Source organism: Ahaetulla prasina, chromosome 8 (genome assembly GCF_028640845.1).
Source record: "Ahaetulla prasina isolate Xishuangbanna chromosome 8, ASM2864084v1, whole genome shotgun sequence".
NCBI lineage: Eukaryota > Metazoa > Chordata > Lepidosauria > Squamata > Colubridae > Ahaetulla > Ahaetulla prasina.
The window spans coordinates 88,971,257-88,995,109 of NC_080546.1; the positions used below are offsets into that span (position 1 = coordinate 88,971,257).

At 43.6% G+C, this 23,853-nt stretch overlaps 1 protein-coding gene across 7 annotated transcripts in view; it reads right to left on the reverse strand.

The window, feature by feature from the left end:
• Positions 1–23,853, reverse strand: part of RBM47 (RNA binding motif protein 47) — a 129,488-nt gene that overhangs the window by 51,406 nt on the left and 54,229 nt on the right. Inside the window, exon 1 of one of the 7 annotated variants that reach the window (XM_058193274.1) lies at positions 17,925–17,996. The exons of the other annotated variants lie outside the window; for them this stretch is intronic. The gene's annotated coding sequence lies outside the window, so the exon portion shown is untranslated. Of the gene's footprint in view, positions 1–17,924; positions 17,997–23,853 lie in introns of those variants that run through there. 7 annotated transcript variants of the gene reach the window in all.

Sequence of the window (23,853 nt, forward strand, 5' to 3'; positions counted from 1 at the left end):
GTCTCTAATCCGAGGTGGGACTTTTGAACCGCGGGGTCTAGCGAGCGATTAAGGGATTACCGGTTGGACGTTCTGGAAGAGCAGTGTTGTTTTGCTGCTCAGTTTTGGAGAAAAACACTGTTTCTTCCTTGAAAAAAAGAGGAAGGCTAGGAGTTGCAGATAGAGAGTTGGAAGGGACCTTGTAGGTCATCTAGTCCAACCCCCTCACCCAAGCAGGAGACCCTATGCCATTTTTGACAGATGGCAGTCCGGTCTCTTCTTGAAAGTTTCCAGGGATGAAGCTCCCACAACTTCCGAAGGCAACTTCTGTTCCATCGGTTGATTATTTATTTATTTATTTATTTAATCATATTTATATACCGCCCTATCTCCCGAAGGACTCAGGGCGGTTTACAGGCACTTAAAAACACATAAATACAGTATAAAAACAATTAAAAAACTTATTCAAAAAGCCCGTTAATTAAAACATACAAATAAAACCCAATTAAAATCCATAAATTTAAAATCTAGCTCAGTCCTGCACAATTAAATAAGTATGTTTTAAGCCCGCGGCGGAAGGTCCGAAGGTCCGGAAGCTGACGGAGTCCGGGGGGGTAGTTCGTTCCAAAGGGTGGGAGCCCCCACAGAGAAGGCCCTTCCCCTGGGCGTCGCCAGACGACATTGCCTCGCTGACGGCACCCTGAGGAGACCCTCTCTATGAGAGCGCACGGGTCGGTGAGAGGTATTCGGTAGCAGTAGGCGGTCCCGTAAATAACCCGGCCCAATGCCATGGAGCGCTTTAAAGGTGGTCACCAAAACCTTGAAGCGCACCCGGAAGGCCACAGGTAGCCAGTGCAGTCTGCGCAGGATGGGTGTTATACGGGAGCCACGAGGGCTCCATCTATCACCCGCCCAGCCGCATTCTGGACTAACTGTAGCCTCCGGATGCCCTTCAAGAGGAGCCCCATGTAGAGAGCATTGCAGTAATCCAGGCGAGACGTCACGAGTGCGTGAGTGACCGTGCATAGGGCATCCCGGTCCAGAAAGGGGCGCAACTGGCGTACCAGGCGAACCTGGTAGAACGCTCTCCTGGAGACGGCCGTCAAATGATCTTCTAGAGACAGCCGTTCATCCAGGAGGACGCCTAAGTTGCGAACCCTCTCCATCGGGGCCACTGACTCGCCACCGATGGTCAGCCGCGGATTTAGCTGACTGTACCGGGATGCCGGCATCCACAGCCACTCTGTCTTGGCGGGATTGAGCTTGAGCCTGTTTCTCCCCATCCAGACCCGTACGGCCTCCAGACACCGGGACAGCACTTCGATAGCTTCGTTGGGGTGGTCCGGTGTAGAAAAGTACAGCTGGGTGTCATCCGCATACAGCTGGTACTTCACACCGAAACCACTGATGATCTCACCCAGCGGCTTCATGTAGATGTTAAACAGAAGGGGCGAGATGGTTCTCACTGTCAGGAAATTTATCCTTATTTCCAGGTTGAATTTCTCCTTGATCAGTTTCCATCCATTATTCCTTGTCTGGTCTTCAGGTGCTTTGGAGAATAGCTTGACCCCCTTCCTCCTCTCTGTGGCAGCCCCTCAAATATTATTATTATTATTATTATTATTATTATTATTATTATTATTATTATTATTATTATTATTATTATTATTATTATTTTAATTTGTATACCGCCCTTCTCCCGAAGGACTCAGGGCGGTTTACAGCCAAAATAAAAACAGTAAAGACAAATACAATACTAAAAACATACATTAAAAAACTTATTAAATTTGGCCCAACTTTTAAAATGCAATCAATCCCGATATTGGAAGATGCTCTCCTGTCTCCCCTGGTCCTTCTCTTCACTAGACTAGCCAGGCCCAGTTCCTGCAACCGTTCATCATATGTTTTAATCTCCAGTCCCCTCATCATCCTGGTTGCTCTTCTCTGCACTTTTTCTAGAGTCTTAACATCTTTTTGATAGTGTGGTGACCAAAACTGGATGCAGTACTCTAGGTGTGGTCTTACTAAGGCTTTATAGAGTGGTATTAGTACTTCCCTTGGTCTTGATCGTATCCCTCTGTTCATGCAGTTTAGGATTGCATAATTGGCTCGCAGCTCCTTGTGTATCAGAACAGTTTCAGTCTTTCTTCTTCTCCTTCTTCTTCACCCAACCATAAAAAGGCTCAAGGGTTGCCCACAATTCAGATTATTACTTGGACTTTGGAAGTCTTGGGGGCGTGGTTTACATAACTTTCACCTTTGCACAGTGGTGAAATCCAAATTTTTTTAATACTGGTTCCGTGTGCATGGCTTGGTGGGCATGGCAGGGGAAGGATACTGCAAAATCCCCATTCCCACCCCACTCCTGGGGGAAGGATATTGCAAAATCCCCATTCCCACCCCACTCCTGGGGGAAGGATATTGCAAAATCCCCATTCCCACCCCACTCCTGGGGGAAGGATACTGCAAAATCCCCATTCCCTCCCCACTCCTGGGGGAAGGATATTGCAAAATCCCCATTCCCACCCCACTCCTGGGGGAAGGATACTGCAAAATCCCCATTCCCACCCCACTCCTGGGGGAAGGATATTGCAAAATCTCCATTCTCTCCCCACTCCTGGGGGAAGGATACTGCAAAATCCCCATTCCCACCCCACTCCTGGGGGAAGGATATTGCAAAATCCCCATTCCCACCCCACTCCTGGGGGAAGGATACTGCAAAATCCCCATTCCCACCCCACTCCTGGGGGAAGGATACTGCAAAATCTCCATTCCCTCCCCAGTCTGGGGCCAGCCAGAGGTGGTATTTGCCGGTTCTCCGAACTGCTTAAAATTTCTGCTACCAGTTCTCCAGAACCTGCTGGATTTCACCCCTGCCTTTGCATCAACATAGAGGAAGTCTTCAACTTACAACAGTTCGCTTAGGGACCATTCAAAGTTACAACCGCACTGAAAAAAGGGACTTGTGAATGGTTTTCACACTTATGACCGTTGCACCATCCCCATGGTTTACATTCGGATGCTTGACAATTGACTCACGTTTATGACGGTTGCAGTGCCCCGGAGTCATGCAATCCCCTTTTGAGACCTTCCGACAAAGATAGTCAATGATGGAACCCGGATTAATTTAAGAACCGTGTTACTCATGTAAGAACTGCAGTGATTCACTTAAGAAACGTGGCAGGAAAAGTCATAAAAACGGGGCAAAACTCACTTAACAAAGTTCTCACTGAGCAACATAAATTTGGGGCTCAATTGTGATTGTAAGTTGAGGACTATCTATATTTCAAACTAGTCCTGTTAGAGCAGCGGTTCTCAACCTGTGGGTCGCGACCCCGTTGGGGGTCGAATGACGATTTGCCAGGGGTCGCCTAAGACCATCGGAAATATGGGAAGTATACTTGCGAGTCGAAGAATCGCGCTCCAATGGTTGACTCCACAACCCAGCTGCAGGCTCTTCAAATCGCTAGCCGAATTTGGCTTCAGGCGCGATGAATTAAGAAAGAGAGAAATCTTTGCTCTGATGTCTCCCTCTCAAGCCAGCTGCAATCACTCCCAATCGCTAGCCTCATCTGGCATCAGGCACCATAAACTTAATAGGGGAGGAGTCTCCGCTTTAATGCCTCTGTCCTCAAGGTAATCGCAAGCAGTTCAGATCGCTAGCCAATATGGCTTCAGGTGCGATAAATTCAAAACGAAAATAATTTTACGGTTGGGGTCGCCACATCGTGGGGAATTGTATTAAAGGGGTCGCCACATTGTGGGGAATTGTATTAAAGGGGTCGCAGCACTATAAAGGTTGAGAACCACTGTGTTAGAGATACATCAAAACCTCCTCCCAGAGGAGAACAACAAAAACAGACCATGAAGAGGGTGTGTGGGGTCTCTAACAATGCTTCGAGCTCTAAGCATAGAGCGCTTATAAGCAGCATCCTGATTAATGGGAAGCCAGCTTCCTATAATCTTCTCCGCTGTCCTCACCACTCTCTGTATGGACTTACTATCTGAAAGTTTCTATCTGAAAGTTTAGTTTGGTGGCCACTGTAAAAAGTGGTCAGGACAGAAGGATGCTGCAAACAGATATAAATGCAGTTCAGGTGCTGAGCGGCCCAAATGTTGTCACGTGAGTGGATTTGGTGATGAATGTCACAGCTTTGAATCCAGGGTAACTCCCTTTTTCAGAGTCTGTTGTAACTTTTGTAACTATTTGATGTCAAACTATTTAATACCACTAATAATACTTCTACCCTTCAAGAAGATCTCGAGTTAATTTCCGATTGGTCTAAAACTTGGCAACTCCAAATCTCAACCAGCAAATGCTCAGTCTTACATATTGGAAAAAAGAACCCCAACATCAAGTACAAACTGGATGGACATTACCTAACTGACGACCCCCACCCTGTCAAAGATCTTGGAGTTCTCATATCTAAGGACCTTAATGCCAAAGCCACTACATAGCAAAAAAGGCCCTAAGAGTTGTAAACCTAATTTTACGCAGCTTCTTTTCTAAAAACTCTACACTACTAACTAGAGCATACAAAACATTTGCCAGACCTATTCTTGAATACAGCTCATCCGTCTGGAACCCATACCACATCTCTGACATAAATACAATAGAACGAGTCCAGAAATATTTCACTAGAAGAGTTCTTCACTCCTCCGAAAACAACAAAATACCTTATACCAACAGGCTTGAAATCCTGGGATTAGAAAATTTACAACTCCGTCGACTTCGACATGACCTGTTTTTAACACACAAAATCATCTACTGCAATATCCTTCCTATAAAAGACTACTTCAGCTTCAATCGCAATATAACAAGAGCAAAAAATAGATTCAAGCTAAATGTCAACCGCTTCAAACTTGATTGCAGAAAATATGACTTCTGTAACAGAGTTGTTAATGCTTGGAACTCATTACCTGACTCCATAGTCTCTACTCAAAATCCCAAAATCTTCAACCAAAAACTGTCTACTATTGACCTCACCCCATTCCTAAGAGGTCTGTAAGGGGCGTGCATAAGAGCACAAAAGTGCCTACCGTTCCTGTCCTATTGTTCCCTTTCATTATATCAAATTAATATAGTTGATGCATATTTTTTACTCATATATATATATATTTTCTTCAAGACATGTTGTTTTATCTATGACAATTGTTTGTGTATACTGTTGTGACAAAAAGAAATAAAAAAAAACTTTGAACAGTCACTAAAAAAATTAATCGTATGTTGAGGTTTACTTTTATGTAGACTCCTTCACCAGATGCCTTTTCACAACATTTGTTAGAAAAAGTGCTTCCATGTTCCTTCTGACCATTTACAATCTCAGACTACTACACATGTAGTCCTTGACTTACTACTTGCTGGGGGGGGGCGGTGGATTTTCCATTTTTAATAAGTATAAATAAATGTATTTTGGGTTCTAAAGCTAGCAGCTTTCCCCCCTACTTAAACATCAGCTGTGTTTACTATTTCAGACGTTTATCATGTACTTAATCCTAACTCATCCTACGGCATGGACTGTTTCAATGGAAAAATTCCCTCTTAGCTAAAAATGCCATTATCCAAATGGCATTTCTCCTAGCTATCCTTTACTTTGCAGCCAAAAAAATCATACCTGAAATGGAACAAAGACCATTACAACTCTAAAAGGCAAGAGCCATCTTTAATTTTTCTCTAAAATACCTGCCTTTTTTCTTCTGCCCAGCTATGGTGCAGTAGAATAGAGTAGAGTAGAGTAGAGTAGAGTAGAGTAGAGTAGAGTAGAGTAGAGTAGAGTAGAATAGAATAGAATAGAATAGAATAGAATAGAATTAGAAAGGGTAGAGTAGAGTAGAATTAGAAATAGTAGAGTAGAGTAGAGTAGAACAAAATTAGAAAGAATAGAGTAGAGTTGAGTAGAGTAGAGTAGAACAGAACAGAACAGAACAGAACAGAACAGAACAGAACAGAACAATAGTAGAATTAAGAATGCATGGAATAGAGTAGAGTAGAACAAAAATTAGAAATAGTAGAGTAGAGTACAGTAGAACAGAATTAGGAAGAATAGAGTAGAGTAGAGTAGAGTAGAGTAGAGTAGAGTAGAGTAGAGTAGAATAGAATAGAATAGAATAGAATAGAATAGAATAGAATAGAACAATGGTAGAATTAAGAATGCATGGAGTAGAGTAGTAGAGTAGAGTGAGTAGAGTAGAGTTGAGTAGAGTAGAGTAGAACAGAACAGAACAGAACAGAACAGAACAGAACAGAACAGAACAATAGTAGAATTAAGAATGCATGGAATAGAGTAGAGTAGAACAAAAATTAGAAATAGTAGAGTAGAGTACAGTAGAACAGAATTAGGAAGAATAGAGTAGAGTAGAGTAGAGTAGAGTAGAGTAGAGTAGAGTAGAGTAGAATAGAATAGAATAGAATAGAATAGAATAGAATAGAATAGAACAATGGTAGAATTAAGAATGCATGGAGTAGATTAGAGTAGAGTAGAGTAGAGTAGAGTAGATTGGAGTAGAGTAGAGTAGAGTAGAGTAGAACAGAACAGAACAGAACAGAACAGAACAGAACAGAACAGAACAGAACAATAGTAGAATTAAGAATGCATGGAATGGAATGGAATAGAGTAGAGTAGAGTAGAGTAGAACAGAATTAGAAATAGTAGAGTAGAATAGAGTAGAACAGAATTAGGAAGAATAGAATAGAGTAGAGTAGAACAGAACAGAACAGAATGGAACAATAGTAGAATTAAGAATGCATAGAATAGAGTAGAGTAGAGTAGAGTAGAGTAGAACAGAATTAGAAATAGTAGAGTAGAGTAGAGTAGAACAGAATTAGGAAGAACAGAATAGAGTAGAGTAGAGTAGAGTAGAGTAGAATAGAATAGAATAGAATAGAACAATGGTAGAATTAAGAATGCATGGAGTAGAGTAGAGTAAAGTAGAGTAAAGTAGAGTAGAGTAGAGTAGAGTAGAGAAGAGTAGAGTAGGAATAGAATTACAGAGTTGGAAGGGACCTTGGAGGTCTTCTAGTCCAACCCCCTGCTCAGGCAGGAAACCCTATACCAGTTCAGAGCAACGGTTGTCCAGTCTCTTCTTAAAAGCCTCCAGCACCCACAATTCCTAGAAGCAAGTAAAGATAAATAGCTACCAACTTGAAGAACGGCCGTCAACGGCCACGTCACATTCATGGATATAGTTAGGCACCAAAGAAACACGTATTACTTTCCATTAAGAATTTGGTTCATTTATTATCTAGTAGATGCGCCTGCTTTTCATTCCAGGTTTCCCCCTCCCCACCCCTCCATTGATTCTACCTGTCTCAACCCTGTTTGCTACATCTATCTGGCCAATCTGAACATAACTTGATCTGAACAAGCCGGCGCACCTCTGCTCTTGAAAAGCTGGGCAGATCAGTGCCAAGACACCTGTAGCGACCACTGGCGTGCCAGCTTCAATGTCGTGAAGTCACCCCGCGGCGCCAGCTGAAAATTTACCAAACGATTCACCTTGTTGATTCTACAATAGCCAAATGGCGAAGAGTTATCTGATCTTGACTGCGTCACTGAATTAAGTAAGACCACAAACTTCTCTCTTATGGATATTAGAATAGAATAGAATTTTTTATTGGCCAAGTGTGATTGGACACACAAGGAATTTGTCTTTGGTGCATATGCTCTCAGTGTACATAAAAGAAAAGATACCTTCCTCAAGGTACAACGCTTACAACACTTAATGATAGTCATAGGGCACAAATTTAACACTTAATGATACAACACTTAATGATAGTCATAGGCTACAAGTAAGCAATCAGGAAACAATATCAGTATAAATCGTTAAGGATACAAGCAACAAAGTTACAGTCACAAGTGGGAGGAGATGGGTGATGGGAACGATGAGAAGATTAATAGTAGTGCAGATTCAGTAAATAGTTTGACAGTGTTGAGGGAATTATTTGTTTAGCAGAGTGATGGCATTCGGGAAAAAACTGTTCTTATGTCTAGTTGTTCTGGTGTGCAGTGCTCTATAGCGTCGTTTTGAGGGTAGGAATTGAAACAGTTTATGTCCAGGATGCGAGGGGTCTGTAGATATTTTCACAGCCCTCTTTTTGACTCATGCAGTATATAGGTCCTCAATGGAAGGCAGGTTGGTAGCCATTGTTTTTTCTGCCGTTCTAATGATCCTCTGAAGTCTGTGTCTGTCTTACTGGGTTGCAGAACCAAACCAGACAGTTATGGAGATACAGATGACAGACTCAATAATTATGGGTTGGGACTCAAGGGAAGAACATTAACCTTGTTGGTTTTGTTGCTTGGCCCTGGTAAGAATGTGGCTTGTTTTGCCGCCGAGGATGTGACACCCCAGACTGATTTGAAACTCGCTATCCGTTGCTAGTTTACATTAATTTTGTGAGCTTCAGCAAGGTTTTTGTCTCCGCCTTCTGCGTTTTGTTGCTAAATTGTACGTATTGTGTTCAGATCCTGAACCAATATTTACTGGTATCTCTAATATTTATCTCCGATATTAGTCTTGTAATTCAACCCTGCCCATAAATTGAGTATTTCTCAATCTAGAAGACATGTGGACTTCAACTCCCAGAATTCTCCAGCCATCAACTTGTTTAATCGTGTAATTTCTATTGCTCGAAACTGCACCGTTTTCATAACTTGTGAAACACAAAAACGCCACTCCTTTCACTTCTCCAATCTATTCCTGACTTAACCCCTATAAAGAATGACTTACGAGGAAGTGAGAAGAGAGCAGCTCCTCCTATTTTTGTTTGGGATCTTCTGACCCAGCCTTAGTAGAAGCAAGAAACCGACTCCTTGACACGAACCTCTTGTGAATTAATAGCATTCACCCACCGAAAAGTCCAAGCAAGAGTCCTGCAAGGAATTAACCACCGTAGCAGACCTTATCAGTTTCTTGCAAGGCCCTGAGCTCCCAGCCAAAAGCTGCAAATTTAATTCTGGCAATCAGTCTTTATGGCACGAAACACAATGAGCAAAATCTTCAGAAATACGAACGGTTGTCTCCTACGACAACCACTCCCCCTCTCCTTCTATTTATTTCCCAGCCAGGGAGGGGCCATTCAGCGTCCTCGTGTGCTTTGCTTCCCGAGTCGACTCCTTGTCCTCCGTTGTTCTCCTCTCCTAACTGCTCTGCGCATACATGCATCTGGAACAGGCCCCAGCCGTTCTTCCTCCTCAGTCATCTCAGCCTCTAAAGGCAGCTGCCTCTCCAGTGGCTGGGAAATGTCAGACGGCCCTGGTTCTATTTCTGCGTCCGATGCAGACCATCCATTAGAGCCTTCCCCAAACTCCAGAACTGCCCCAAGTTCCTACCCAACTTCCTCATTGTCCGAGTCTGCCGCCATTGTGTGTCAATATATTCCACAGCTTGTTCAACAATATTTGTGGTTTTTTTTATTTCTCATGCTCTTTGCCCTTACTGCTGTTCACACTTTTTTCTCCACTGGTCTACCTGACTCCTAGAATATGAATAAGAGATTAAAAGATAGGCTCAAGATACAGAAAGATCTTGACAGACTTGAACATTGGGCGCTATCTAACAAAATGAAATTCAACAGTGAAAAAAGTAAGGTTCTACATTTAGGCCAAAAAAACAAAATGCACCAGTACCGGATATGTGGCACTTTGCTCAATAGTAGTAACTGTGAGAGGGATCTTGGAGTCCTAGTGGACAACCATTTAGATATGAGCCAGCAGTGTGCAGCAGCTGCCAAAAAAGCCAACACAATTCTGGGCTGCATAAACAGAGGATAGAATCAAGATCACGTGAAGTGTTAATACCACTTTATCATGCCTTGGTAAGGCCACACTTGGAATGTTGCATTCAGTTTTGGTCGCCATAATAATAAAAAAGATGCTGAGACTCTAGAAAGAGTGCAGAGAAGAGCAACAAAGATGATTAGGGGACTGGAGGCTAAAACATACGAAGAACGGTTGCAGGAACTCGGTATGTCTAGTTTAATGAAAAGAAGGACCAGGGGAGACATGATAGCAGTGTTCCAATATCTCAGGAGTTGCCACAAAGAAGAGGGGAGTCAAACTATTCTCCAAAGCACCTGAGGGTAGAACAAGAAGCAATGGGTGGAAACTAATCAAGGAGAGAAGCAACTTAGAACTAAGGAGAAATTTCCTGACAGTTAGAACAATTAATCAGTGGAACAACTTGCCTGCAGAAGTTGTGAATGCTCCAACACTGGAAATTTTAAAGAAAATATTGGATAACCATTTGTCTGAAATGGTGTAGGGTTTCCTGCCTTGGCAAGGGGTTGGACTAGAAGGCCTCCAAGGTCCCTTCCAACTCTGTTGTTGTTGTTGTTGTTATTATTATTAAGAAGAACCGAATTGGAAGGGACCTTGAAGGTCTTCTAGTCCAACCCCCTGTTTAGGCAGAAATCCAGTGGCGAAATGTAAAATTTGTTACTACCGGTTCTGTGGACGTGGCTTGGTGGTGGGGGGTAATGTGACTGGGTGGGCTTTTTTTTTTTTTTACTTTTAAAAGCATTTTTTCGGCCAAAGAAAAAATGCTTTCAAAAGTAAAAAAAAAACACCTCTGATGATCATGCGGCTCAGCTGGGCATGGGCAGGGATTTTTGCTACCGGTTCTCCGAACCACCGGCTGCCATCACTACTGAATCGGGTGATCCGGTCCGAACCGGGAGCATTTCACCCCTGGCGCATTCCCCAAAAACCACATTTCACAACCCTTAAGAGTTGTTTTTATTTTATTTATTTTATTTTTTATTTATTTTATTTGCATTTATATCCGGCCCTTCTCCGAAGACTCAGGGCGGCTTACACTATGTTAAGCAATAGTCTTCATCCATTTGTATATTATATACAAAGTCAACTTATTGCCCCCCCAACAATCTGGGTCCTCATTTTACCTACCTTATAAAGGATGGAAGGCTGAGTCGACCTTGGGCCTGGTGGGACTTGAACCTGCAGTAATTGCAAGCAGCTGTGTTAATAACAGACTGTCTTAGCAGTCTGAGCCACCAGAGGCCCATTAATTATTTGATTATTTATTTGAAAGATTATTTGAATCTTTCTCTTCCTGGTATAGAAGAAGGTGAGAATGAGGCATTTCAAATCTGGAAGCAAAGGACACCAACCTTCGTGAAGGAAACAAGAGTTCCTGCAAGCACCTAAATTACAGGGAGTCCTTGACTTACGACCATAACTGAGCCCAAAAGATACGTCGCTAAGCAGAGCATTCATTAAGTGAGTTTTGGCCCTTTTTTCCACCTTTCTTGCCCCCGGGCATTAAGTGAATCGCTATTGATAAATTACAAACATGGTTGTTAAGTGAATCTCGCTTCCCCCCATGGTTCAGAAGTTGCAAAAGTTGATCACATGACCCCGGGACACTGCAACCGTCATAAGTATGAATCATTTGTCAACCATCCAAATTTTATCACAGGATCATGGGGATAGTGCAACAGTTTTAAGTGTGAAAAATAGCCACATATTCCTGTGCTGCGGTAACTCAAATGGTCACTAAATGAACTGTACCGGTAGTCCTCGACTTACAACAGCCTGAGTAGGTGGCTCAGTGGCTAAGACACTGAAGTTGTCGATCAGAAAGGTCGGCAGTTCAGCGGTTCGAATCCCTAGTACAGATCTCCTGCGTGAGCAGGGGGTTGGACTAGATGATCTCCAAGGTCCCTTTCAACTCTTAGCGACCCAAAGTTACAACACCACAAAGTTACGATCCTTTTTCACACATACGACCATTGGAGCATCCCTTTTGGTCACCTGATCAAAATTCAATTGCTTGGCAAGTGACTCATATTTATGACGGTCGCAGTGTCCCCAGAGGGAGGGGTGGGGTGGGGGAAAATCATGCCCTCCCCCTTTGAGACCTTCTGACAAGCAAAGTCAACGGGGAAGCCAGATTCGATTAAACGTCGGTGTTTGACTCATTCAGTGACGACTTCGCAAATGTTTCCCTTCGTAGCCTAAATTTTGCGGTCGTAAACTGAGGCCTACGATCTGTATACCAATACGGCCTTCAGCCATGGGGGGTGGGGGGAGGAATAGCCTGGATCTCCATTGTTGATTCTGGCTTTAAACAAACAGGGGAGATAGGCGGAGGGCACCCTAGTTTAATTGTGTAATTAGGTGACTCTGGACTTTTGTTGCCTTAAGTGGCGTTAAACTTCAGGTCTTGATGATAAGAGTTTTTCAACGTTCAAGCTTTCCATCGCAACTTTCTGGCAGCTCCTCCCTTGACCCAGGAATACAAGCCTCACCATTGAGGAGCCCAGAACTTCCTGTTAGTAGTAAGCTAACGCACGTTTGCGCGTTGTCGTTTTTGTGGACATACTTATACATGAAATCACTCAAACGAAGCTGGCTTCCGCTTAAAGAAACCCAACCACATTCCCACACCGTCTGGATTAGTCTCCCGAAAGAAGATTCTTCACTTCAGAGGCTCCCTCCAAAGAAATGTTGCTTTGGGAGGCTTCACGGGAGTAACGGACTAGAACTCGGTAAACAAGTTTGCCCTAGACAAATAGCAATGGGGTAATCGTTACTCCACTCATAACGTCACAACAGGGGCCAAGATGTTCCCCCTCACTTCTAGACATCCTCAGTTTTCCTATTCCGTTAGCCAACTTGCCATGGCCAACTTGCCACGGTTAACTTGCCACGGCCAACTTCTCATGGCTAACTCACCATGGTCAATTCATCATGGCCAGCTCGCTATGGCCAACTTGCCAAGGCCAATTTGCCATGGTCAACTCACCATGGTCAACTTGCCATGGTCAACCTATCATGGTCAACTCGCCATGGTCAACTTGTCATGGCCAACTCACCATGGTCAACTCGCCACAGCCAGCTTGTCATGGCCAACTTGCCATGGTCAACCTGTCATGGCCAATTTGTCGCAGCCAACTCGCCATGGTCATCTCGCCAAGGCCATTTGTCAAGTCCACTTTGTTATGGCCACCTTGGCCAGCTCGCTATGGCCAACTTGCCAAGGCCAATTTGCCATGGTGAACTCACCATGGTCAACTTGTCATGGCCAACTCACCATGGTCAACTTGTCATGGCCAACTCACCATGGTCAACGTCATGGCCAACACCATGGTCAACTTGCCATGGCCAACTCACCATGGTCAACTTGCCATGGCCAACTCACCATGGTCAACTTGTCATGGCCAACTCACCATGGTCAACTTGCCATGGCCAACTCACCATGGTCAACTTGTCATGGCCAACTCACCATGGTCAACTTGCCATGGCCAACACCATGGTCAACTTGCCATGGCCAACTCACCATGGTCAACTTGTCATGGCCAACTCACCATGGTCAACTTGTCATGGCCAACTCACCATGGTCAACTTGCCATGGCCAACACCATGGTCAACTTGCCATGGCCAACTCACCATGGTCAACTTGCCATGGCCAACTCACCATGGTCAACTTGTCATGGCCAACTCACCATGGTCAACTTGTCATGGCCAACTCACCATGGTCAACTTGTCATGGCCAACTCACCATGGTCAACTCGCCACAGCCAGCTTGTCATGGCCAACTCGCTACAGCCAACTCATTATGTCCAATTTGTAACAGCCAATTCACTATGGTCATCTCGCCAAGGTCAATTTGTCATGCCCAATTTATTATGGCCAACTTGGCCAACTTGTCATGGCCAACTCATCATGGCCAACTCACCATGGTCAACTCGCCATGGCCAACTTATCATGGCCAATTTGTCATGGTCAACTTGTCATGGCCAACTCACCATGGTCAACTCACCATGGCCAACTTATCACTGCCAATTTGTCATGGTCAACTTGTCATGGCCAACTCAACATGGTCAACTCACCATGGCCAACTTATCACGGCCAATTTGTCATGGTCAACTTGTCATGGCCAACTCAACATGGTCAACTCACCACGGCCAACTTATCATGGCCAATTTGTCATGGTCAACTTGTCATGGCCAACTCAACATGGTCAACTCGCCACGGCCAACTTATCACTGCCAATTTGTCATGGTCAACTTGTCATGGCCAATTCACCATGGTCAACTCGCCATGGCCAACTTATCCCTGCCAATTTGTCATGGTCAACTTGTCATGGCCAACTCACCATGGTCAACTCATCATGGCCAACTTGCCATGGCCAACTCATCATGGGACAACTTACTGCAGGATAAGAGTTATGCTAATATCAAAGACATGGCCGAACAGGATCATTAAAGAAAGGATTCCAAAGGAGGGACAGAATGAAATGTGAACGATAAAAAGTAAAATATTTTAAAATTTATTTTAGATAACGAAATCGAATTGATAAATTGCCCCGCAGTGAGTTTGCCAATGGTGAGTTGGCCATGGCGAGTTATCCCATTCCATCTTCCAGAATGGCTTTTCTCCTCCACCTCAGATGGACCGATTTCAGATTTTGTTATCTTAAAAAAATAAACAGCAGCTCTTCCACAAAATTCTGCCCTGAACGAAAAAGTATGACTAGGGAAGACGGTTATGGGTCATCCAGTTGGTGTTATTTTTAGTAACCACTCAAATAACAAATACTGTAACAACAACAGAGTTGGAAGGGACCTTGGAGGCCTTCTAGTCCAACCCCCTGCCCAGGCAGGAAACCCTACACCATCTCAGACAAATGGTTATCCAACATTTTCTTACAAATTTCCAGTGTTGGAGCATTCGCAACTTCTTCAGGCAAGTTGTTCCAGTGATTAATTGTTCTAACTGTCAGGAAATTTCTCCTTAATTCTAAGTTGCTTCTCTCCTTGATTAGTTTCCACCCATTGCTTCTTGTCCTGCCTTCAGGTGCTTTGGAGAATAGCTTGACTCCCTCTTCTTTGTGACAACCCCTGAGATATTGGAACACTGCTATCATGTCTCCCCTGGTCCTTCTTTTTATTAAACTAGACATACCCAGTTCCTGCAACCGTTCTTCATATGTTTTAGCCTCCAGTCCCCTAATCATCTTTGTTGCTCTTCTCTGCACTCTTTCTAGAGTCTCAGCATCTTTTTTACATCAGATGGACCTTCTTCAAGATGATCTGTCCCAGTCTGGACCTTCAGGTTTTCAACGGTGCTATCGTATCGCTGTCATTACGTCCATCTTCTTTATGCCTATCGAGATTCTCCATCATCCAGATCATGGTTGTCCCAAAGGTGCTTTTTCAAGTCAGAACTGAAGAAGCTTCTTGAATGAGAAGCAAAACGACTTCAAGGAAAAACAAAGTCTCGTAGCCTTTTGAAAAAGCACCTTTGAAAAACCAGCTTCTTTGCTGCTAGCTATCTCTTCTCTTTCCTTCCATCTTTCAGCCTTTCCCGAAGTGCTAGGAGTCTTTCCATAATATCTCCAAAAATAAGACCACGATCTTCTATGATATTACTATACAATCGGAGCTTAACTGTTCTCCAGTTACTATAGAGAGCTCTGCCATTTTTCAGTTACTGGCTTAAACCTTGTAAAAGAATAAAAAAATAATGGCTAAACTTCCTTTTTTTTTTTAATCTTGACATTCGATCATGTCAAGCACACCTGATTTGCAGCTACTGAAATTCCAGCACCTTAAAAACGCAAGCTCTTTAAAATAGAAATCGGAAGGGCATCGATTTTGCTAACGAGCAATGAATGTTCGTTTTTGTACAGGTAGTCCTCGACTTGTGACCACGTTTGAGTCCGACAGTTCTGTTGCTAAGTGAGACGTTTAAGCTAACTTTGTCCAATGTACGACCTTTCTCATCACATTCGTTGTTAAATGAATCCCCTGCAGTTAATAAGTTGGTAACAAGGTTGTTAAGTGGATCTGGCTTTTCCCTTGACTTGACTCGTCCGAAGGTCACAAAGGGAGAACGCATGACCCCGGGACACTGCAACCGTCACAAATATGAGTCAGTTGCCAAGCGTCCAAATTTTGATCCATGGGGTTGTTACGACGGTTGTAAGTGTGGAAAAAAAAAGGTCATAAGTCACTTTTGCGGTGCCGTTCTAACTTTAACCGTCACTAAACGAACCGTTGTAAGTAGAGGACTAGTGGTATTTTATTCTGCCTCTCTGTTAAGGAACTAGGTGTGTTTTTTTGTCTGTCTGAAAATATTCAATGACCTTCAAGGTCAAAGAGAAGTATTAACCAAAGACACTCAAATTCCCCTGCAGCCTTTTAACCAGAAACTGGACTGTAAGCAAAATGTAGAGCTGGCTCCCTTTGCAGTTAACTAAAGTTAGCATTTTTATTTTACATTTTTATGTTAATAATGGGATTTTTTTTTTAAAAAAAACATTTTTTAGGCCGTTGTAGGCTGATCTTTAGAAGCAATTTGCTAGATCGCCAATAAACAAACTCAGAAGGCCCACAAACTCGGTTAGAAAAAAAAACAGCCTGTACTTCCAAAGAAATAACACAATACAACAAACTTAGTTTGCAACCTTAAACACTTTAACTGGGAAATAAGTCGTGTTAGATACAATCCTATTTACTGCCAGTGGGGTTAATGTAAAGTATAGACAGTTGTGGTTGAACTTGAAAAAGCTAAGCAGAGTCAGACTTGGTGAGTATTTGGATGGGAGACAGGGGTGGTGAGCAAAAAGAAGCCACCATCAAATAATTTTTACTTTGATGCCAAGCCAGCGGCACAGCCTTAGCCAAGAGTCTACTCAAACAAAGGTTTCCCTTTTAAAACACTTCTAAGACCCCATCGTGCGATTTCTCTCCTAAACCCACTTTAATTCTTCTGATTGCCACTTTGCAAAACCGTATCATTGTGGTTTTCAGTTATGCATTTCCAAACCCCGGGCGAACGATTTGTAAATGTGTTAAGTCGGACTCCTTCGCACGTTCCTCTCCTTTTTCCGTACTGAAATTCTCAAAACAGGCAGAAACGCAGCTGAACAAACTGAAATGTGTCAAAATTTCAGATGGAAATGCCTTCAAACCAGAGCCTCCTTTTTTGATAACGGTTTAATCCTATTCTTTAAGATTACAGGGTTATGGAAAAACGTCATTTTTTTAAAAAAAAAACTTGTATTATTTCAATCTGGGTGCTACCGGTTCTAAACAATCTGATAATTTTGAAATCGCGAAAAGAAAAGAAAAGAGAAAAAAAATAATAACAAAGGACAACGCACTGCTCAATAGATCAATTGTGGTTATGAAACTATCGCAGCAAACACTTTTCCCAGGCAATAGAAATTCTGAACTTTTGCCCAAAATGTTTCTATAATCTACTGTACCAGCAAGAAAGAGACACACACAGAGAGAAAAAACACCCAAGAAAATTCATGAATAGAAAAATAACCCTCTGTTTGATTAGTAGTGCATTTACAAAACAGCAACACAAACTGGCAACAGAACCAGTGAGGGCAAGTTTCAAACCAAGAGTTCTGCCTTCGTCAGATGTAATGGCTAGGTTAGGGATCTCAAAATTTTAAAAATAATAATAATAATAATATATATACGGCAAGAGACGTTATGCAAGCTGCCTAATCTATACCTTACGGCATATGATGTAGTCTCCGATTACGAGCAAAACATCCTCCAAGAAAAATAAAAACTTTTCTTGCTATCATTTGGAGGTTCGATTCAATTAAATCCCCCCCCCCATGTTAAAACGTTCCCAGAATCTGCAGATTTGAACACTTCTGCCAGACCGACGGATTACCTAGCAGAAAGCTGGGACTGAATTCAGCCGCAAACTTCATTCAGGCGACAAACAACAACAACAACAACAACAACAACCAAAAAGGTATATTTTAAAAAATCACAACCGTAGACCCACGGTGGACTTCTGTAAATCAAATTCCCTCCACGTTTTTTCAGAAAAAAAGAGGTGATAATTGCTTTTATTTCCAATTCTGGCCGGGCCAACGACACCCTTCCATCCCCGACTCTCAAAAAGAAGGGAAAAAGAAAAAAAAAAAGCAAATTATTACAAACGTACCTGCTAAAGTAGCTGGCCTTCGTCTGCTCACGTACGTTCGCTGTTTCTCCTCCCCCACCCAAGCCAGCTTGGCAGTGGAATGCCCTTCAAATCTATGGCTGGCTGGTTTTTGTAAATGTTTTACAAGACGCTCACCAGCCTCTTGTTCCCACCCTTCATGCAAACACAGGGAGCGCACAGGATCTAAGGCAACAAAAGCAACGCAACCTTGCAGGCAGGTAACACAAACAGAGCAAGGACTTTGAGTCGAAGGCTGCAGGGCGAGGCAACCATAAAGCTGGGTGAAAGGATGGTTCAACTTATTCCCACGTAAACCTTGGGCGCAAAATGGGGATCTCTTATTTCTCGCCGTTGGGTCGGTTCTGAAGTCGAGACAGGTTGGACCAGGAGGGGAAAAAGAAACCTTGATCAGGAATCGTGAATAAAGACAAGGTCACTAGTGGATTTCCAAATAAATCTACGCTCAGGCCAAAACATCTCAATAAGTTTATTTTATTTTTTCGGGAGGGAAAAACCGAGCAATTTGTAATGAACAATCTGAAGGCTGGGAGGAAAGAAAAGGTGAATGGGAACAGGAACATAAAACTTTCACTGATAAAATGCACACAATTCCCAGCTGTGTGTGAGCACACGTGTGCACGTACACTCTCTCTCTCTCTCTGTCACACACAAGTGTCTTCCCGTAAGGCGGTCTGTCTTCCTTCACTGCCAGTTTTCCACGTCTACTACCCCGAGTTAAAACTCTACCACCTTCAAACCAGATTTTCTGCATTCCATTCTGGTTAAAAATTACACAAAAGAGAACAGAAACTCGCACCGCTGGTTATCCCGAGAGGATCTGAAACGACAAAGTCCCACCAGCAGGTCAAAGATCAACCTTCCCCAAACTGACCTCCACCAAAGGGGTTGGGTTTAGCCCCCATAATCCCCAGCCAGGGTTTAGATTGGCAGCCCAACCCACTAGGAAGGTACCAGATTATGGGAGAAGACCTTCTGATCAAGTTAGAGAGAATAGAATAGAACAGAACAGAACAGAACAGAAAAGAACAGAACAGAATAGAATAAACAGAGTTGGAAAGGACCTTGGAGGTCTTCTAGTCCAGGGGTCTCCAACGTTGGCAACTTTAAGCCTGGAGGACTTCAACACCCAGAATTCCCCAGCCAACTGGCTGGGGAATTCTGGGAGTTGAAGTCCTGCAGGCTTAAAGTTGCCAACGTTGGAGACCCCTGTTCTAGTCCAACCCCCTGCTTAGGCAGGAAACCCTACACCACTTCAGACAAATGGTTGTCCAACATCTTAAAAACTTTGAGTGTTGGAGCATTCACAACTTCTGGAGGCAAGTAGTTCCACTGGTTAATTGTTCTCATTGTCAGATTGGATCTTGTTCAGTTCATTCATTCATTCATTTTATTGATCAGCCCTTGGGCCATGTCAAAGTGTAGCAATGGTGGGTTTCAAAATTTTTTATTACCGGATCTGGGGGTGTGGCTTGGTGGGCATGGCTTGGTAGGCATGGCAGGGGAAGGATACTGCAAAATCTCCATTCCCACCCCACTCCAGGGGAAGGTTACTGCAAAATCCCCATTTCCTCCTGATCAGCTGGGACTCGGGAGGCAGAGAATAGATGTGGGCAGGCCAGTCAGAATTTTTACTACCGGTTCTCCAAACTACTCCAAACTTCCGCTACCGGTTCTCCAGAACTGGTCCGAACTTCCTGAAACCCACCTCTGAAGTGCAGCGTTCCAGAAACAAATTGCTACTAAAATTTAATCAAAGCAATTTAAAATAGGATTGGATAAAATACAGTTTGAAATGAATTTGGAATAAAATACAGCCTCAAATGAAATTGGAATAAAATACAGTCTCAAATGAAATTGGAATAAAATAGAGTCTCAAATGAAATTGGAATAAAATGCAATAATTTAAGATTTAGATAAAATGCGCTAAAATTATATTTCGGTGTCACCCCTGCAGTCTACCCCAATCAGTCCCACATATGCTGATCTCAACCGAACTATTTCGCTGAAGTACTGTCCTGTGTTAAAAGTTATTTGCAGATTCGTTTTCGTCCTCCTCAGACTCCTAGAGAGGCTCTGGAGGCTGGGGACAGCATAAAATGGGCCTTTCGGTCCCACGAGAAGATTGGCAAAGGTGCTGTTTCTGGCCTCTGGAGGGCCTCCGGGGGGTGGGTGAGGAAGGCCGTGTTCGCCCTCCCCAGACTCCTAGAAAGGCTCTGGAGCCAGGTGTGAGAAAAAAACGGGTCTACCGGGCCATCACGTGCCAGGAGCAAGGGGGGTTGTGGGGGGGTCACCCGCACATGCGCAGGGCACATAGAATTATGGGTGTGGGCACAAGTTAATCTCAACTTGGGAACCTCACAGTTTGTTGGACTACTATGACATCCCTCAGCCGCGTCCTGGGGCCACAACTGACGGAGCCGATGGAAGTTGTAGTCTGAAGCCCGTCGATGAGGATGCGGCTTGAACTTACTCCCGAGCATCTCCCCAGTTTCCTTCAAGCTTTGCAAAGAGATCCCCACCTCCCTTATGAGATTGTTGCCATATTTAAGCGACAAAACTATTCCCAAGCAAAACAAGACTCCCTCTGCGTTCCAAAGCTGTTATCACAGCGACACAAATAGCCGAAAGGTAATTTTGTTATTAAGAAGGCCTCTGTGGGTAGAGAGTCCTCTGACCTACTGAATATTTGAGTTTTTGATGTCCTCCTTGACCCAGTCCACAAACCGTCCAGGGGAAACACAGAATATAGAATAATATGGTTGGAAGGGAATCTTGGAAGTCTTCTAATCGACCACGGGTGAGCTGCTGGGGGTTCGCAGGGGTTCGGGAGAACCTCCAGCTAAGATTCTGTGTAGTTCGGAGAACCTCCAGATCCCACTCCTGGCTGGCCCCGATCCGATAGCGATGGTGGCAAATGGTTTGGAGAACCAGTAGCAAAAATCCCTGCCCCCCCCATGCCCAGCTGAGCTGCATGATCATCAGAGTTTTTTTAAAAAAACTTTTAAAAGCATTTTTTCTTCGGCTGAAAATATGCTTTTAAAAGTGAAAAAAAAAACAATCTCTGACGATCCTGCGGCTCAGCTGGGATCGTCAGAATCTTTTAAAAGCATTTTTTTCTACAGCTTCTTCAGCCAAAGAGGTTGTAAAAAAATGCTTTTAAAAGGCTCTGATGATCCCAGCTGAGTTGCATGATTGTCAGAGGCTTTTATTTTTTAAAGGCAAAAAAGAAATGCTTTTAAAGGAAAACAAAAACCTCTGACGATCAGGTAACTCAGCTGGGATCATCAGAGGCTTTTAAAAGCATTTTTTAACAATCTCTTCAGCTGAAGAAGGTAGAAAAAATGTTTTTAAAAAGCTGAAGAGGTTGTAGAAAAATGCTTTTAAAAATAAAAAAAAAAGTTAAAAATGTTGGCCATGCCCACCCAATCACATTACCCCACCACCACCACGCCACGCCCAAAGAACCGGTAGTAACAAATTTTACATTTCACCACTGCTTAGCGCTAAGACTTATATACCGCTTCACAGCCCTCTCTAAGCGGTTTACAGAGTCAGCCTATTGCCCACAACAATCTGGCTCCTCATTTTACCCACCTTGGAAGGACGGAAGTCTGAATCCACCTTGAGCCTGGTGAGATTCGAACTGCCAAATTGCAGGCAGCCGGCAGTCGGCAGAAGTAGCCTGCAGTACCGCACTCTCACCACTGCGCCACTGCGGCTCACACGATCTTGAAACTATTCCTCCGTAGATACAACCTAGGACTGTGTTAAGCTTTTTAGCAAGGATAGCGGTAGAAAGAGACGTGATACACCACCTGTTATCCCTAAGTTGGCTACAGGGATGTGAGGTGTGAGCACAGCAATTATCTTTTCACTTATCTAGCAAACTTTTGGGCTTAAAAAATCCCAGATTAATTTAGAAACGGGAAGAAAGGATAGGAGCGTTAAGGAACACGGCGCCTTGAAACTGCCAATGCCTCCTTAAACCAGGAACTGAATTTTTTTTTTTTTTTTAGAAAAAAGGACGTTGCAAGCCAAGAGTTGTGTATGTTGGGTGGCCCTTCCCTGCCTTCTAGTTGCACCGGTGACATTAATGAAAAGATAATCTCCCAGCTCACAAAGTACAGGGAGATTTTGCATATCCACAAACACTCCCTTGCGAGCAGGAACTGGGTGGCGGAGGGGACTAGTAGAGGTTTCAACCAGGAGGAGGTTGAAAACTCCATAAGCAAGACACTACAAGCAGGATACTAGTGGTACACGGGAGGGGAGGGAGAAAAGAGAGACGGAGGCAAAAAAAAAACGAAAACAGGGAAGGGACACGAGGAAGAAGGCAGGAAATTTAAGCAGACACATGCGTACCGCAAACAATCCACTCCCGCGGTCTGCCTTAACAGCACCTGTAACCATGCAAATTCTGAAGGAATATTCGTGGATTTTTTATTTTTTTTTAAAGTCATTTTGGAAAAGACCAATCAAGGGCAGAATATTGCTTTAAAGATGGGAGGGTTTTGCAGAGAAAATTTTCACCCCAGGGCAGTGGTAGGATTCAGCCGGTTCGCACCACTTCGGGAGAACCGGTTGTTAATTTTCTGAACAGTTTGGCGAACTGGTTGTTGGAAGAAATCATCAGGGCAGAGAACCGGTTGTTAAATTATTTGAATCCCACCACTGCCCCAGGGTCATTCTGCACCCTCGACTTACGACCAACCACTGAGTCCAACAGTTCCGTTGCCAAGTGAGACCTCAAGTCCAGTGAATTTCGCTCCCTTTTACGACCTTTCTTGCCACTGTTGTTAAGTGAATCGCCACAGGCGGTTAAGTTAGCGACACCGTCTGGCTTCCCTGTTGACGTGGCTTGTCTGAAGGTCATAAAACGGGATCGCGTGACCCTCCCCCCCGGGGATGACGCCGTCGTCATAAATACGAGTCAGTTGCCAAGCTTTTCAATTTTGATCGCTTGACCAAGCGGAACGCTACAAGGTTCATCAGTGGGGAAAAGAGGTCATCAGTCACTTTTGTAACATTGAACAGTCACTAAATGAATCGCTGTAAGTCGAGGACTACCTGTATTCCTTCCTTCCTTCCTTCCTTCCTTCCTTCCTTCCTTCCTTCCTTCCTTCCTTCCTTCCTTCCTTCCTTCCTTCCTTCCTTCCTTTCAACCAAAATCAGAATTGTTTTGTCGATGGAACTCAAAAGATGCCTGTATATATCTGTTGAACAGTCCATCCATCCATCCATCCATCCATCCATCCATCCATCCATTGATATATTGTCCTTGGTGCTCGCTGAACTTGGTCCTTGTAGACGTTTTATTAACCAAACTAGGTAACATTATCAGTGTTAGAAGGGAGTGGTGTGTGTGGAGAGGCGGAGGAGAAGGAGGAGGGAGGAGAAAGACTATGGGGTCTTTGGTGCTCTCTGATCTTGGTGGTTTTCGTGCAGATGTTTCATTACCAAACTAGGTAACATCATCAGTGCTAGAGGGAAGAGGGGTTGGCTGTCTGTTGATATACAGTGGCTTGTCCTGTAAGTGGTTCCTTGATTAGCCAATCAAAAAGCTCCAAGACCACAGTATCTCCTGATCAGCAATCAACACCCAGGTAAGCAGAGATTAACCCCAAAGTTAACGCTAAACCAACACTCAAGAAGTAAACAAGGAATTACCAATTCAGATAAACAAGCTAAAAGTAGACAACAGCCTAACCACCGTTCTCACCAACACTGATTTGGGCAAGCCACTAGTATATAAAAGAGAGCAAACCCTACTCCTCCTCTAGCACTGATGATACGACCTAGCTGGGTCACGAGACGTCTGCAAGAAAACAAAACAAGCTCTAAGAACCCCAAGGACCTCAACACTTTTCTTCCCCTTGGTCATTTCTAATTGTAAGTTGTCCAGAGTTGT